Genomic DNA, 18,612 nt, shown 5'->3' with positions numbered 1-18,612 from the left:
CAAGAAGATCACTAGTATCATTTTACTACAAATCAGCAGGAACAAGGAATATTTCTTTCTTCTCACTGTTCAACAAACAGCAAATTGGCAAATCGTTTTGCATAAGACTGGAAAGTGTACAGGTAGATCAGTTTCTGAGTCAATTTAAAAATACTAAAATAATTAAATTTTCAAAAACTTTGCCTTTTCTTTTCTTTTCTTTTCTTTTCTTTTCTTTTCTTTTCTTTTCTTTTCTTTGTTTCTTTTTCTTTTCTTCTTCTTCTCTTTTTTTTCTTTCTTGTTTTTCACAGGGTGTTCTTACTTTATATTAAATCATTTTCAGCTGTAGGTTTACAGTGGGAAGATTCAGGAGCAGAAACACCCATCTCAATAGCCGCTGAGTTAACAATTTGCACATCTCCTTTCCTGTACAGCACAGAAGTGTCTCTCTGACTTTGGCACATATGAGAAATAATAAAAAAGCCCATAAACTGTTGCTACTCAGCTGCCAAGAACATATTTGCGGCAAACACACATATCCTGGTCCTCTCTGTGTCACAGTGGTTTTTCATTACTTTGATATGAGATGGAAAGAGGCCTGGTGAGGAAGGTGGAGAGCAGCTGAGTTCCCATTTACACAATGGATACCTCTTCCCTGCTACATTTGTCTTTTTAAAAGTATTTTTCTCCTGAGATCAAAATGAATTACCTGTATCATAAACTGATTTATTCTCTTTTTTTTTTTAATTTCTGAACAATGACTCACAGTGGAACCTGAAAATTTAAGTGGTATTTTCTACTGCTTCATTATTCACAGCTATTCTTGGCCTTAATACTTAAAATTGTTAGTAATACTGTTTTCTTTGCTTGTTACCCAACGTTTTTTGGGTTGAAAACAAAAATATAACTATGGGTGTTTCTGGAAGCCTTTCCTGGCAGGGACTGAATGCACCAATCACAGGTAAGCAGTAAAAAAAAAATGCATCTTTTTCAGACGTAAGAGGGATTCCATTTCTTTGCTCTGTGAGAAAAAGTCAATACGTTATCACCATAGCAATGCTTGCTCTGAGCTTAACAGTTTCTGTGAGGAAAGGAAATGCAGGCTGTGATTTTTTGCAGACAGAAAATTATTTCAAATGGGTACCCTAAGAAATATAGCACCCAGTGCTTCATCCCTGTTCTTCATTATATTAACAATGGAACAGCAGATTGCTGAAACTTTCCAGAATGCTAAAAATCACTGAAATCTTGGGCATTATTGAAATACTTGAATATTATCGATGAGATCTTTCTCCATATATTTCATTTCTGCTGCAGCACAGATGGAGAGAAAAATATCTCCCAATGAATTTACTGAAGAACCTATACTTTAGGAATTTTTGTGTTCTTTTGTACTGAATGGGAAAGACACAACAATTGTTTTAGCAAAGACAGCCATTTTCTTGATTCCACTACTATCCTCCAAAAGAGCAAAGACCTGCCATTTTACCTACAAACAAGTTTGCATTTTGTGCTCTTGAAACTATAGAAAGGAAAAAGCCTTCTCAAAAGCAGCATTCCTTCATGGAATTTTCTCAAAAACACTGCAATCTTTAGATGTTCTGTTTAATTAAAACTCACTAAAGTCTAGGGCATATTGTGCATGCAAATAGAAGTGGACTGCAATTAAGTAAAGTATATAACAAACACTCCACTCCCATTGCTCGTAATTATTTGGATTATGAAAACACTCTGAAAACATGTTCTTGTTATCTGCTACTATTGCAGCATCATCAGTGCGGTCTTTTCTAGTTACCAGACAATTTTCTTTGTAACTGTTGGCAAGCAGTACAGGATAGATATCACTCACCCAGTCTCTTATCTATTTGTAACCCAAGGTATGGAGTTCTGGACACAGTCTACAGCTTCACAATTAAAACAAATGCTGAAAAGTCTGTGATGTTCTGCAACATTACGTAACTCTTCATTATAGTGGTGAATTTTATGTGAGGAAGGCCAGAGCTTTTGGAGCTCTGAGAATGGGAGTTGAGTTCCCAAAGCAACTGAGATCCACCCAAGTTCTCCTCAGTTACTACCCGAGATGTGAGACAAAGAGGAAGAAATCAAGACGTATCACAGCAAAGGAAATGATACATCATGGGATGTTGGGGCTTAAGCTATATATGCAAAACTCCAATAATAATTTTTAGTTAACTATTTCAGTAGTTTAATATATTCTCAGAAAAAATTTGAAAAAAACCTCACAAAATGGCATTTCTGTTGGAAGACATGCAGTTTCAATGAAACATTCATTAAAGAAAATACAGAAAAAATCCTATAACTTGAACTGTGGTGTTCTGCCATACCAGAGGCACCTTAGGCTTCAAAATTAAGTATCCTTCAGCTATTTTCATATAGCTCTTGAGAAAAAGGAAGCTAGAGAAAAAAAGATAGATTTGAAGACTATCCAAGTGTCCAGTCTTTTGGTATATTCTCCCAGGAAGTTTTGGTTTACAGCTCTTTCAGCTAGAGGAGGTAATGGGATATGGGTCTCTCATTTCCTAGGCAACTGTGCTAATCATTAGGTTATTCTACATCAGAAAAACGTGAGCCCAGCAGAGTTCTCTGTGCAAGAGACTGCTGGTGCCTACTTTCAAGTGAAAGCTTTCTCAGGTACTCTCTGCTGCTCTGTAAGCTTTCAGTCTGCTAAATATATTTTACTGCAAGTTGGTAAGATGATAAAGGAAACCATAAAAGCAACCACAAAATATATATGATGTATTTGGCCTGGTCACTAACAGAAGAGTATTTGACACTGCGGTTAACAGCATTTAAATAAATCTATTTAAGCAATAACTCGGCCCATGCTGTTCACCTGCCTGCAGGGGTGGGAAGCCAAGGGCAAATGGCACTAACCACCTCGAATCTGCACTGCTTAGTGCTGGCCCCTCAATGAACAGATATGTCTGATGTGGAGGCAATACAACACAGAGACAGTGACTGAACTAGTATTTAAGTACCATGCTCAAGATTACTGTGGCCCTCTTTTATTTCATCACAGATGTACAAGAACACACATAAGTTACTGTTTGTGTTTTCTCTAAGTTTTCAAAATCTTACAAAGGCTCCAAAAGTATTCAGTGAAGAGCTAATGTTAGAAATTTTTTAGATTTTATTTTAATCCTTACCTTTTCTCTTTACTTTTTTTTTAAAATTCTATTTTAAAACCAGCAGTCCTACCTGGAACAAACTCAGAGCCTTCTGGTTCATAAAAGTGCTCTGCAGTCAAAGGATGACCTTGTAACCGAATACAGCTACTCCAAAGACAGGATCAGTTCAAATGTTCCCGCAATGGTGAGCTAATGTACTAGAGATGTCATTTTCAACCTTTTCAACTTTTGGAAGCCTAGCCATTTTCCAGTAGTATATAGAACAACGTAAGCTCGCTGGGAAAGAATCATCCTGCATTTCTTAATTACCTTGGGGTTTATATTATTTAGAAGGAATTTACAGTGCCTAGAAGTCTGTGTGTTAAAGCCTAATGGGTTAAAGCCCATTACGCTGGACAAACATCTCTATAACTCATTCTGCAGTCCTGTCTCATGCAAAATTTTCACTAGCCTTTCTTTTCTACTTAAGTGAGAGGTCTTGATGTGGTTTTTGGAATCAGTTGACCTCCTGTTTCCTAATTTTTTTTTTTATTTTTTTTTTTTGGTGGAGAAGGTGCCTTCTTACAGCTTGTTTCCAGATAGTGGCTGAATGTCTCTTCTTTCCAAGGCAAATACTTCCCTAAACTCTGTAACAGGAAAGGCAACTGGCAGATGTGTGTACAAACAAAGCAAATTAAAATTACACTGGAACCTATATTCACCTAGGCTCATTTCATCTTGAAAACATTCTGGTTTGCATTTGATTTATTCTCAAGGTAACATAAAAATTAAATACATTTATTCTGAAAAGCAACTGAATAATGAGCCAGTGTGAATTCCCTTGAACCACTTCATGAAATGTATACCATCAATACCACCATTTATACTATTTATACCATCTAAATCTAATGCATTTTTAGCATAACAATCTCTTCCTAGTCATCTTTTAAGTGCAAAAGCTGAGATTTTTCTATGGCTAAGGGATGTCACTTTTGCAAGAAAAAAACACAGTAGGCATAATAGAACATGAAATACACCTGCCAGCTGTCTCAGGAAACAAAGCTGTAGAGAAATGTAAAAATATGACCTGTTCTTAAAAAAAAAAGTGACAACAATTGTTTATTTGTCTTTCTTGGAAGTACTACCCAGGAATCCAGTCATGAGGAAGATACACTCAGCAGCAGTGAATTAATGAATCCCAAAGGGAAATGGGAAAAAGACAAACTCCAAAGTACCTACCACCCTGAAAACTTGTCCTAAATAAGTCTATCTCCTAATGAAAAAAGGAAACTTGTAGGACATTTCTAATGTCCATTTTATTACAGGACAGACTTAAAAAAATTATTACACTCCATTAACTTACAAAGATATTTAAATGTTATTTGATTTCTGGTGTTTAGACCAAATCAGAAGTACAGAGTCAACATCTGACTCCTCACCACAGAAAGAAAAGCTTCCTACCATGCTTCTACTCACAATCTTCACATACCCTCTAAATGAAATACCTAAGTTTAGGATCAGGTTCTGAACAGAGCTGAGGCTGAACTAAGCCACAATGACTGCACTCAGAAGGTGTTACTTTCACAGAGATTGACATCAGCCTCCCTGCTGTTTCCCATTTATGTTCTTAGGAAGAAATAGCAATTTGCTCCCAGCTGTCTTCCAGATATCTGGTGTTACTTCTGCCTTCCAAGTGGGGCACAAAGAATAAGCACATTGCAAAACAACACTATTTTTAGTCGTTTTCTGTAGTCTCTTTGCTCTTACACGCCTTGCCCTTTTGTTTGAAATGCCCATATAGTCTGACAGCTCTCTCTAACTGAATGTGCAGTCCACAATACTTGGTATGCTTCCAGGAGCCTTCCTAATACTGCCTATTAATGAGGTTATTAATGTCCTAATTGCACTTGTTAATGTCAGGAAAGGGAGCGGTTATTTTGGACAAGAGTTTACATTGTCAATAAAGATATTTTACCAATTTTTTTCACACTTCATATCTAAACACTCCTTCAGCAAGTATTCTCCCAGGGAAACAACCTCTAATTCACAAATAGATCAGGTGCCCTTCTCCATTAACCTTCTGGGATAACGTGCTGTTCCTGTCTCTGCAGGGACAGCCTCGAAGACAAACTCCTTTGGAAAGCTCCATGTAGCTGTGGACAGAAAAGCTTTTCAAAGGTTTCTAAGGCTCTAACGCAGTCTTCCTTCTTCATTACTATCCTGAAAGCATCAATGTCAGTCAAAGAAGCAACAAGCGTGTGGGTAATATTAATTTTTTTAATTTAATTTAATTAATTACCCACTCTTTTACTAAGAGGTTAGTTGTGTACTTTTCAAGTCTTTCAGCAGGATGTCCCTTAAGATATGGATAGATTTAAAAAGTCCAGAGAGATAGTTTGAACTTTATCCTTGAGCTCCACGCTGTATGTCTGGGTTAAAGAGCAATGCAGATAATTGCCAAGCCAGGAAGGGGTTGGCTTGCAGCAGTTGCAAGATGCATGGCTTGCACTGAGCTTCCTGACTCAACAGACAATGTAGACACAGCACATTCATGCACAAGACCAAATTCAACCTTAAGTTCTGTGGGTATATGGAGTGAGAAGTTAGTAGTTCCCTCTTCTTTGCATTCCTGGGCAATTGTTGCATGATTTGGGCTGTGGTAAAAAAGCCAGACTGACATTTTATCAGATTGACATTTTCAGCCCACTAAATGGAAAAAAGATTTTGAGTAAATTGCTTTTAGTCTACTAAAGCCCATCCTGAGCAGTGCTGAGGTGACAAGTTCCACACAGACCCAGCAGTCTCAGAAACTCTGTTAAACTTGCCTGGGACTAGACAAAGGGATTCCCCTCAAAGGACTATCATGAGATCATTAGTATACAATTAGTCTAACTTTTCTGTTTTTAACTGACCCAAATCCATTACAGCAGTCTGTTCTGTATCTTCATTGGCAAATTGCAGTTTTCTCCCAACTATGGAGCAACCTGCACAGAATATAGTTCATAGATCCACTCACAATATTAAGTCCTCTTATCTCACAGTCTTCCATCATCTTTCATAAGAATTGCAGCAAGAATCACCTGAAGCATGGTTCTCTCAATGCCAACTACTCAGCCATACTTCAGCTTCCCTATCTCTGATGTATGCTGAGTGATCTCTGTTGGCTCCAGAGTTTCCAGATATTGTTTATGACAGAATTCTGCCATGCCATGTCCACTGACTTAAGATCCATCTAGAACATGTTCATTTCAGTGGTCAGCAAGGGTCTGATTCAGCTCTACAAAGGCACCAAAGGTGCAGGTCTCTCATAGGACTTATGTCATACCTGCAGGTCCTCTGTAGTGGGATATCAAAGACATCCTGAACTCTCTGGGACATCTCATGTGAGGCTCATCAGTTACGTTGGGCAAAAACTCTGGCCTTCTCCCATGAGACCATTCACTCCTAGCAATCGCTGTCAGTTCTTTCAGTATTTTTGCAACAGAAGGGATTGTGTCCTGTCAGATCTTGAGCCAGTAGCACCTCAGGTTTTCACTTAAAACATTTAAATTAATATTAATGCTGAAAACATAAAATTGTGGAGAATATGTTATGAACAGAATACAGGAGAGTATGTGGAGCCAAAAAAGTTCATGGTTTTATGATTTTGCTGTTTCTTCTCATGCATCTTACAGGGGGGCACGGTTAGATGAACTCATGCTCTCCTCTCCAAATGGAGCAACAGGCACAAAAAATGGTGCTGAGGATAATCTGGTCCTTACATCTCTCTATGGGACTACAGAGTCCAGACCACAAGCCTTTTAGTGACAGATTAATAAATTTATATAAAATTATATATTCAAAAGTATATAGATAGATATAGATATAGATAAAAATATAGATATATAGAGATATATCGAGATATAGATACAGATATAGATATAAGATATGAGAAGCTGGACACAGTTGCGAGAAGTGCAACTTCTTGTGTGTTTAAGCTAGAATTCCCGATGTATATCACTGGTTTTGAAGAACAGATTCATCATGCAGATTTCATCATCAACTCAAACTCTGATTAGGAAAAGAAGTCATCTTTCATGGGAAATACTCCAGCAAGATGACTTTTGTTGTGATACTAATTGAAAGGCCCTTCTTAAGAGACAAATATTTTATCTTGCTAGTGTTGAAACCAAGCTAAGGTCCTGTAGCTTGAATGACACCATAAAAGTCTATGAATTTTTTGTATCTATTAACAGGCTTGCAATTTATGCCATCATGGCTTCTGATTAAAGACACTGAGGAAGAGAGAAGACTGAAATATAATTCATAGCACCTCCAGATAGCAAGGGCTAGCCCTCCTTGCAGCTGAGTCATCCAGTGAAAGCTAAGAGTCAAGGCAATTACATTCCCAATACTGCATCTTTGGTCATTTGCCTAAAATTAGTTTGGAAAAAATTTGCACTCTAAAATGTTTCAACACACTGGCTGGTTAAACTACTGCTGACTCTCACAGAATGAACTGCAATCTGCAGAGCAGAAAGCAGAGTTGGGGAAAGCAGAAATACCTCTATTTTGGCTGGTTAAACTACTGCTGACTCTCACAGAATGAACTGCAATCTGCTTTCTGGAAAGCAGAAATACCTCTATTCCTTCCACATAAGTAAACCAAATAACCAGATGAAGCACAGTGTCAAGTTCAGCAGTCTTCCTAAAAGTTTTCCATTCTTGTTATCAACTTCAATCTTAAAAGGAGCACCTTCATTAGGATGTCACATTTTGTTTTTTTTAAACATCATTGCTTTCAGTTTTGCCCAAAGAAAATGAGTTAATCGCTTTTGCAACTATATTTCTTTGGTTAATTTTATGAGACTGACTGGCTGCCCTCTCTTTAATTTGCTAGTATTCTTAAAATTTCACTGATTCATTTCTCTGTCTGTTCTTAATTGTTATTTCTTATGGTGTACCCTTGGTTCTTGTTACTGCCTGATAAATTGCAAAGCATGTTTTCATAGTTTCTAAAAAATTCCTGCATGTCAGAATTGTGAGCACTCTCTCTGTGGTTGATACACAAATAAGTATGTTCCCTATGCTTTTGAAAACAAGAAGGGGAGAGGGATGAAGGTTTGCTCTCTACCTGATATGAGGTGGGAATGCAGCTGGACTTTGTAGCTGGACCCGGACATTGGGACATGCCCCATGTTCCAGAGTTTAGATTGCCCTCTGTGCTATTAGTATAGCACAAAGGAAGTCAAATAAGAATATAAAGAATAGAAATTTGTTTTTCTCATGAGGCTACCTTCCCATCGTGTAGTGATGGCTGATCACTTATTTCCAGGACCAATGTTTAAAGCTCTAAAATTTTGGCTGTCAGTTAGACATTGACTAGCTTCAATTCAGTCAACACTCATTTCTTTGCTGCATTCAGTTTGGACTACTCACTTCAGGATTCTTAGAGCATGTTATAGGTTTCATTCAGTAGAAATCTAAAAGCAATCTTAAATTTATTGAACTGCTAGAATCAAAGTTCCAGCCTAATTGCTTGTTTACCTCTAAAACGCCCTAGCAGAAAGCATAGCTTCATGTTAATAAACAAATTACGGAGAAACATATTTCTTAAGACAAATATGTTTCTCTCCTCTTCATACCTTTTAGACTTCCTAAACTACCAAACACACTAACTTTTATGGCATATGTAAAACACTAGATTATCTGCTATTAGCTACACTCATTTAAACTGAATTTGTATTAGCTTTTATTACCAAGCTACTGTGGATAAGTTACTAATATAACTTAACTTCGAACTTGGCTGCTTTCAAATACAAAGCACTAAACATCCAAGACATTCCAGCTTCATAAAGATATAGCTTTCATTTTCTTACTAGATATAGAGTGAGATTTTTTAAATAACTAGTGCCCTTCTGCTAGAAAAGTTTTATTTATCAGCATATCCATAATTCAGTTAATTTTATTCAAATAAAGCAAATTTCTTATACTTAAATTTTCGCTCATTTCACTTCTGCAAAGCCAGACCACCTTGGCAGCTTCATCATAAATTTTATGCAGAAATGTTGCTAATTAAAAAAACTAATTCATTAAGCCTTAAATTTTTAAGTGATATTCCTACACTGTTCTTTAATATTAGGGAAGAATTTACTCCATAAGAGGGCTCACCTTATCTATGTATATATCTAAAAATTGCATGGGACTAGATGGCCAACAGCCTCCTAAAGCCAAACCGAGGTTTGAACTTAGGCAACAATAAATTAAATACCAATTTTCTATTTTTTTCAGAACATAGCAGAAGTAAAACTCTGGAAATTCATGAGGTAAAAAAGATCTGGAGGAAAAAGATTTGTAAATTTGAGAAACAAAGAAAACCCGTTGTGGAACTTCCTAAAACTGGGACAAGCTAAGGGACCAGCTGACACAGCACCTTAAAGCACGAGTCAAAAGTAGTTCCTATTTAAAAAAAAGACCAAAAAGCACAAACACCAAGAACCACAAACCAAAACAGAAAAATTAACTAGATGAGCTGCAGACACAAGTATTCCAACAATTAAGGTCTCAGGACTACAGTGGGATATACCTTTAGCTAAAAGCAACTTGGTGTGGAAAACAAAATGACAGTAGCTGATTGGCAAAACTCTTGAACTCTGAAAAACAACTTTTTCCATTGTTGAGGTCAAGGAATGAGATTAGTAAGGCTTGCTGGAAGACTTTTGGTAAAAAAGAGTTTAGGGGATAAAGAGGATGAATATATTTTGAAGTTACTTGCTCTTACACCAGAACAGAGATATAGCCAAAGGTAAACTGCATTCAATGCTCACCTGTAATCAAAGTAAATGGCCTTCTAAACATTTTAGAAAGACTTGCACCATAAGGCACATCTGCTTTCTTATTTTGCTGCTTTGCATTGCATTGAGATGAGTAAAGCAACTGGAAAACACATCATAACTGCCTGATTAAAGGTTTTATGTGCTATTTATCTGTTTCAAGCTCTAATTAAAATATGGTGGGCACATCTGAAGGGCAATTCTTTCCACCATAAAAACAGGCAGGATGAAGTGCCATTTGGAGATACTCACGTCTTTTCATTTACACTGGAAAGAGCTTGTCTAGTGTAGGCAACACAGCTAACACACACATAGGTAGTTAAAACGAGGGAATCCTGCCTTAAGGATATGGATTATTAGCTGCTTGTGATAGACTGTGATATGTACTTTGTTAGATTTTAAGCCAGATTGGTTTGAGATACCTACCCTTTAGATTACCATTATTAAGTAAAATATTTTTTCCCTTTTTATGGCAAGAATGACTACTCTAAAGAAGGGGCTTTAGGTCATCATTCCAAGGTGTGACTGTTGTGAGTAGAAAATAATTGAAATTGTCATCAAAATGTAACTAAATCTATATTACAACTAGTTGCTTTAAAATCATTATTCCAATTGCTGTTTTGAATGTTTGCATTAAATTTGTATTACAAGAATGCAATTTGGTGAACACTCTTTCCACAAAATATTTGATTCCTACTGCACCATCAGAACAAGCATTATAATGTAGGTTTTTTACATTGTACTACTTTGAAAGTTGCTATTTTTAAAACTTTAAATTTCGTGACCTCATAGATGCCCATGTCAATGCTTGCTGACGAGTCAGTTGTTTCTAAATACTACATTAATGTCTTCATGAAACATACAAAATACATAAATGATTAGTGGTTTTGATATACTGACAAATAATATCATAAGAACCTGCATTTCTTCACTGGCTCTTGGAGCATGGACAGCGGATAGGGCCAGGTGTAATCCTTGCTCCAGCTACACATCTTTGTATTGCAACTAGAAGGGTGTTCCTATCCAAGCTTTTTTATGGCAATTTAAACTCATTTAGGAGTACTTCTACTCAATACAGTGGCAGGAGGAATAGGTGTAACTCAAAAACATGATGTAAAATTACAGAATCACATCTTCTCTTTCTCACTTCTCCATTCTGTAATTGAGGATTAGGTTTAGTCCTTTTGGATAACACTGTGCTTTGAAGTTACAGACACAGGACATTAGCCCCCTTCACTTTAAGAAATAGTAGCCCACAGCTGTGAATGTGATAAGGTATAGATTCCCAACTTAAGGCAGTCCCATCTCAAAGGCAGTCCAAGCTCAGAGAGAACAGTGTTATTGGGGGTGAGCAGATGAAGGAAAGAAAGGTGAGAGGTGGTGTGTGAACTGAAGGCTAGCAGGAGAATTTTGTCTGCTTGGCAACTGAACAGCACTTTTTTGAGTTTGTAAAATAAAGCCTGTCTGTTTGATAGCAGCAGAAGTACAGAGCTGGAAGCTGTCACAGCTATGCTACTTCTGTGGTCATGTTTCACAGATTTAGTATTCCAGTTCTTTTAAAAGATCTCAAAGTACCAGGACAGTTCTATGGGTTAAAAAAAACCCCAAAAATAAAAAAGAAGAATCCAAGAAGAAACAAAAACCCAAACAAACAAAGAAAAAACCAAAACAAAACCAAAAAAAAACCCAGAAAAAAGGTCTTTGAATTCGGAGTCAGAGGTTTTAGACTTCTTGATGTGGCTTACCTCTGTGATCAGTTAGCTTTTAAAAGACGTAGTCCTGTGGATTTTCCTAACACCTGTCTTAAGTGTTAATGGAATGAAAAGTGCTTGGCTGCTTCAAGGTAATACAAGTACTTCAAGAAAATAACTTTCTGTAAGTGGGTTAGTGGCATTTGAATAATAAGTGAGAAATGTTGATGGATGAAGACATTTTTCTGAGTGTAAGCCATGTATATGTCATGGCTTAACCCAGCTGGCAACTAAGTACCACACAGCCACTTGTTCACTTCCCTGCCCTATCCTGCTAGGGAGGAGAAACAGGAAAAAACAGTAAAACTCACACATTGAGATAAGAACTGTTTAATAATTGAAACAATTTAGAACATAATAATAATAATAATAATAATAATAATAATAATAATAATAATTGTAATAGTAACATCAACAATAATAATAGTAATGAAAAGGAGGCAGAGAGGAATAAATCCCAAGAGAAACAAGTGATGTGCAATACAATTGCTCACCATCTGCTGACTGATGCCCAGCCCATCCTTGAGCAGTGATCAGCAGATCCTGGCTAGGCTCCCCCAGTTCATACACTGAGCATGCTGTTCTGAGTATGGAATATCCTCTTGGACAGTTTGGGTCAGCTCTCCTGACTATGCTCCTCCCAGCTTCTTGTGCACCTGCTCATTGGCAAAACATGAGACACTGAAAGGTCCTTGACTTTGGGTAAACATAACTCAGGAACTCAAACATTAGTGTGCTATCAACATTATTCTCATACTGAATTCAAAACTGTACCAGCTACCAAGAAGACAATTAACTCTATCCCAGCTGAAACCAGGATGGTGCCACTACTCCGGTGTGGCTTACTTTTTCTTGTTTGTCATAACTCTTGTTACTGTAGGACCATTTATTCCTTGGGATTTTTATCCATTTGCAGGAATTTCAGGTTTTCCTTTGATGGGTTACCCCTCTTTTAGTAAACTTCTTGATTTTTCTATCTTTAACCATTTATTCCTTGGGATTTTTATCCATTTGCAGGAATTTTAGGTTTTCCTTTGATGGGTTAACCCCTTTTAGTAAATTTCTTGATTTTTCTATCTTTAGGTGGAAATGAGATTGGAAGGGAGAGCAACAAGTGAGGAAGCCATTTGAGTGAGATCCATTCCTAGTCTTATCAGGTCAGTCACAAGTGTCCAGGACAAAGACACAATTCTCAATGTTACTAAAGCATGCTACTAAACTGTATGATAAAACTCCAGTACATCAAAACCCATACCTTCAGATGCAGAGTCTAGCATGGGAAAGAGGAGAAGTGTAGACTCTCCCACAAATAATGGCCAAATATGCTTTGCCCAAGGGCTTTTAAAATCTAAAAACCTTAAAATGTAAGTAGAATAATAAACTGTGTTGGGTATGTGCCTCTTGGTCTAACTGTTTAATAAATGCTCCTAGAAATACTGGGAACAGTGCTTGTTCTCAGGACCAGTCGAAAAGGAAAGTTCCTTTTGGCTGCCTTACTGATACACATTTGTAAGAAAATTACCTCTTAAGTGACTAATGTAGTAGTCCTTAGTAATTATAAGATTACAGGAAAAAGAGATCCCACAGGGAATAATGTGGCTAGTGCAGCAACAAGTATATGCACTTACCTCAGAGTTCAGTAAATCCAAAGTGATGATTCATGTGTAGAAAGTTTCTGGGTGTTTTCATTTAGGAGCTGAGAAAGTTCACTGAGATATTAATTCAACTGAACCCCTGGACTCTGCATTTAACAAAAAACACAAAGCCTGAAAGGTATTAATGTAATTTACAGTTGCTCAAGAAGACTGTTTTAAGTGACTTACAGTTACTAAAAATATGTCCATGGTTAACTGTGTGAAGTTTTAAGCAGTTGCATCCTAGACTGTTTTTTTTTTTTTCCCTGTGATCACAGCACCATCCCTTCAGTTTATTAGCCAGACTTCCAAAGCTTTCATTGACAACATGATTGTTCTAAATAAATCCCTGGCATTCTGCTCTGAGTCTGGAATTTGAATTTAAAATTGACCCGCTTTACCCATTTGAGAAGACTCAATAAAATTATTTCTATCTTGTGTGGAAATAAGGAAATGGGAAAAAAAATGGAAATATAATCTGATTCCATTTTTGGTTTGGGGATACCCAAGATTATTGCTTGCAGAGCAACATATTTGAACTGCTAGGGATTTTTTTTCCCTGAGAAGCTAATTTAGTTTTCAATAGAGTTCAGGTGTTCCCAGTCTTGTAAAGGATGCAGGATTGTTTCTCATGTACATTGCATCATTTCAGGTAGAAGACTCGTCTTGATGATCCAAATGGATTTTTCCAGTCCTGTGTTTCCATGGTAGAACTTTTCAATGGCTTTACATCCTATTCTTTGTTTCTTCATCCTATGTGACAATCCAGTAAACATTATTCCATATGCTATATTCAAGAGGACTTGCAATTTCCAAGTTTCAGAACAGTTTAAGCCCAGGGTCCAGTTTCAAAGCTTTCTGATGTACATAGATTTGAATGTCAAGGCATACTAGCCCTTCCTTTTAACCTATATATATTTTCAAAGCAATAATATAAAACATTGCTTGTATATATTTTTGTGAGTTTCTAATACTTTAGTTTGTTTGTTTTTTGACTTTTTGCATTCATTCACAAACTTCAGTGCTGTTGGCAAAAAAGTTCTGCATAAATTTTCTTGCTCTTCAGGATGATTGAAGATAATACCCTGGTAATACTTCTTCAACTGTGTTTGTCTTCATGTCATGCTTAGCTGGTTCAGACAGGGAAATCTAGTGGAATACTGTTAAATAATAATTACTGAAATTTTGAAAGGAAAAAGTTACTCATGAATACTCTCTTTTACTTCAATGTGTACCTATTTTTATTTAGATTAATGTCAGTTATATTACCATGGCAGAAGTAAAGTGTTGGGTTTTCTTTGTTGGTCTCCCTACCTAAAAGAAGTAATTTTCTTAACTGAAGAGCTTATATATTTGTCAGCATCAAACTCTAAGCTTTTACTTCAAGCTATTTTTTTTGTGCATACAAAATAAATTTTAAAAACATTTAAAGGAAGAGACAGGGTTTTTCTAAGGTGGAAATAAAATCTAAATATTGGCACAATAAGTAATATAAAGACAAAATTGGGTTCGGGGTGCATAGAAGTACCTTTTGACTATCCAACTCTGGTATTTGTGACAGCTGGCATAAAAAATGAAGTGCCATTTGTTTGATTGCTTTTCTTTAGCATGTCTCTACAATTCAGAATGGTTTTTTTTTAAGTCAAGGTTTACTAAACATGACAATGCAAATAAATTTGGTGAGTTGCATTTTTAAATTTATTTTTATTTTTTAAATATGTGCATTTTGTTTTTCTTCATCTGTTCCGCAGACTAAAAATAAACCTGGGTAAGCATAAGTTAGTGGCACTATTTGACCTGCAAAATAAATGTATAGGGAGGAATGAGCAGCTCCATTGTAGCATGGAGAAGAAAGCTTTGTCTCCAATATGGAGGCAGTATAGTGCCTGTCCTGTGCTTTCTATCAGTTAAGAGCTCTTTATAATAGAAAAGCACAGGAAAAGAACTGTGCTGTGAAATTTTGTGGTTTTGGTGCTTGTGTGTGTGTATGTCCCCAAAAATAATGAAGTCTCAAAATAAACGTGTAATAAAATCTTAAATAATGATAGATTTCCATTACAGAGCAATAATGCCAAAACAGATGCCAGCTTGGTGGATGTATATGGTGAAAAATGGTCTTTTTAACTAATCATGTTAACAGCCTCACATCTTGACAGGGACATAAGCCTAATGACCAAAAGATTATTATGAGGTTTTTTTGTTGTTATTACTGATTTAAGTCCTATTTCTGGAGCAAATGTGTTGGCAAGAGCTAGCTGCTTCAGGCAAACAAAGAATTCTAACATCATCTGACTGTAGTAAATTACAGGTTTTACTGCAGAAGTGCTAAATTCTATGGTTCATAACTTCCTGGCTTCAATGTGATATGTAAACTGTCTAGTTTACAAATTTTAAAGTTGTCTTAGTCTAGACTCACTACTTGCTTATGAAAAAATTACTGCATTGGTTTGTATAATATTTTGAAAGCTAAAAAAAAGGCGTGGAAATATAATCAAATAGTAAAAAGGTTAGGTTATGAAATCATGGAACTTTCTACTTTACATTCTGTCATGCAGGATACGGGAATTACCTGGTGGAAATTCTAGTTCTGCGGTGTTGAAACTCACATTTGTACAAGGCTGATCCATGTGAGCCGTGACAGTGAACAAGATAGACTGTCAGACTGATTCTTGATGACATGCAAACAATTTGTTCTGCTAAAACTTATTTAAAAAGGTGCCAAGTGAATGAACACAACTGCTGTAAGCCCCACCTTAAAGTAAAAGGGAGAGGCCGATGGACAAAGCACTTCTTTCTGTGTCAGCAGGAAGATGTTTGCAAACAGGGAAAGAGCTGAGTGCTGTCAGAAGCAAAATATATTCTTCACAAAGTAGCTTTGCTCAGTTGACTGAGTTTGTTCTGATGATATAATAAATCCATCTTTTAAATGTACTGCTAAACCTCTGCAGCCACAGAAAGCAAAGGGCTAATGCGGTGCAAACAGTCTCCAAAATGACACTATCCCTACAAAAAAAATTAAACAAGCAACAGAAAACACCACCAACTAACAAGCAAGGAAATAGATTTGAACTGGTAATGATTTAATCCCAGATTTCTAGAATACACTTGATGCTAACTACAATAGTATAGTGAGTATCAGATCTAGCATAAGGTTGGACCAGATGAAATGTGTACTCCTGAATGTTCTTACATGGCACAGTAGTGATATTGTTGCTCAGAATCGGTGTCAGAATATGAAACAAGAGTACCACAGTCCAAATAAATAAATAAATATAGGAAAAAGAAAAGGTGGCTTCCTTGGAGGACAAAGCAAAAGTGAAAATACAGCTGTGAACAAGGACTGAACCCAGCTCTCACTTTGTGCCATTAAGAGTCTCAAAAGTTGGACACTTGCTTGTATTTTGAGTGAAGAGAGGTTAGAGGTGGACTAGAAGAAGTTACAGTGTTATCCTGGCCTGGCAAATCCTTGTCAAACTCCATTGCTCATCATAGACTGAAGCTTATGGAAGGTGGACCCTGCACTCTGGGCACCTTGCAAGATTCACCCAAACCGAAAAACACTTGAGATAAAAAAGATGTGGAGTAGAAGTTGCAGTTTGCAAATAATCTCACCCCACTGTGAGTGGCTCTGTAAACACAAGCCCAGACAAATTCTAGAGTTTGCAGCAATATGCAAGAATTGCAATAAATTGCATCACTTTCATAAAAGTTTGCCAGCACTTATTGCCCATGCAGTAAGATGGCTACAGTGGCAGCAGTGCAGAATAATTTTGAGAGGAGACAGAAGATGTTATATCAGAACTCAACCCTTTTGTCAGGCAGTGTGCAATTGGTGAAGGAAAAATTACTATTTGGATATAAAGTAACAGCTTACAATAAAACAAAATATGAGCTAAAAGGGGTGGATTTGCTGGTTTTGCTTTTTTGTCTTTGTTTTTTTCTGTGTGTTTGTTTATTTGGGGTGCATTTGTTTTCTTGTTTGTTTGTTTTTTCTTTCTTTGTTTTTATGAATCTTGCCTTTAGGAATGATTCTAGGTAACTCCTAGAAGAGGAGCTAGAAAGACTTATCACTGATTCTCATAGGGAATGTGCTTTAGTGGTGGTTAACACCATAGGACATGGTACTTCTTTTCTCACGGCTCCTTTTAATCACTGCTGGATTTTTTTTTTTCCTCCCACCCACTACAGTATAAGAATTATAATCGAAAGCTTTTTATGTAGTTAATGCTTTAAATCTTTCTGGAATGGTCTCTAGTTGCCTGTAAATGCATCAGAAAGTAGCTTTTTCTTCAGTGGCAGCACTACTCTGGCTGTCTTTCTGCTACCTGAACAGCTGCCTTTGTGAAAACCTGCATGAATTTACTGGTTCCAACATCTCTACTTCTCTGTTTAAAAAAAAGTACTTGAAAAAAGCATTGGTGGGCAACACACAAACTTAAGGAAGATAACAATTGCATAGTTCTCTTATATTTGCTATTATTTTATCTCAGGCATGTTATGCTTCTGGTTGTCCTGAGCAGGTCAAGAGGCTTGATGATCCTTGTGGGTCACATCCATTCCAGGTATTCTGTGATTCTATGATTATGCAGTAATTGTTTGCAAAAATATTTATCTGTAGTTACAAGCAGGGGAATTCCAGGGTTTGTTTAGGGCCTTTTTTGGAATGTAGAATTAAAAATAATATGTCAGCACATACCTTCTTTGGATGACAGCTTTCTGCAGACTGCAATCCAAACCACATTTGGCATGAAGGCTTTTTAAATTTATTTTTTATTATTATTTATTACATATTGCATAGTCTTGCCTACACACTTGAAGTTTTCAGCTTTATAAAGCAGTAGAAAGTGTGGCAAAACTGCAGGGCTACAACTCCAACAGATAAAAAGCAATAATGTGGGTGACCTGCAGATAAGAAAGTGCCTGCTGTCATGCCTCTCTTATCCTCTAAAAGCAGGTAAGTTGCCCTGGAGACAGTGAAGGCAACTTAAGGAAAATTTTAACTAATGTGGCAACTCGATTTAGTGGACTCTGCCTCAAGTCATGGAGGACATTGCTCCTGAGAAAAGATCCTTCCTAGGTAGCGTTACATAGCACAGAAGCAAGGTGTGAGGCACTGGACATCTGAATAAAACACGACGGATGGACACTCTGTACAAGCACCCGAAAGGAGGGTGAACTCGGGTGGCGTTCAGCCTCTCCTCCTGGGCGCTAGGGTCAGAACAGCAGTCCTGAGTCTTACACGGCACCAGGGGAGCTTAGGTCGGACATTAGGGGAATTTCTTCACAGAAAGGGTGAGCAGGCATTGGA

General features: G+C 36.9%; 1 protein-coding gene across 3 annotated transcripts in view; it reads right to left on the bottom strand.

The window, feature by feature from the left end:
* Positions 1-12,569, bottom strand: part of SCEL (sciellin) — a 139,151-nt gene extending 126,582 nt beyond the window's left edge. For all 3 annotated transcript variants that reach the window (XM_039714626.1, XM_039714621.1, XM_039714623.1), the window contains exon 1: positions 12,165-12,569. The gene's annotated coding sequence lies outside the window, so the exon portion shown is untranslated. The remainder of the gene's footprint in view (positions 1-12,164) is intronic.
* Between the last annotated feature and the right edge of the window lie 6,043 nt (positions 12,570-18,612).

Source organism: Passer montanus, unplaced genomic scaffold, assembly GCF_014805655.1.
Source record: "Passer montanus isolate IOZ18808 unplaced genomic scaffold, ASM1480565v1 scaffold30, whole genome shotgun sequence".
Lineage (NCBI taxonomy): Eukaryota > Metazoa > Chordata > Aves > Passeriformes > Passeridae > Passer > Passer montanus.
The sequence above is the reverse complement of the archived record's forward strand: the minus strand, read 5'-3'. Positions and strand labels throughout refer to the sequence as shown.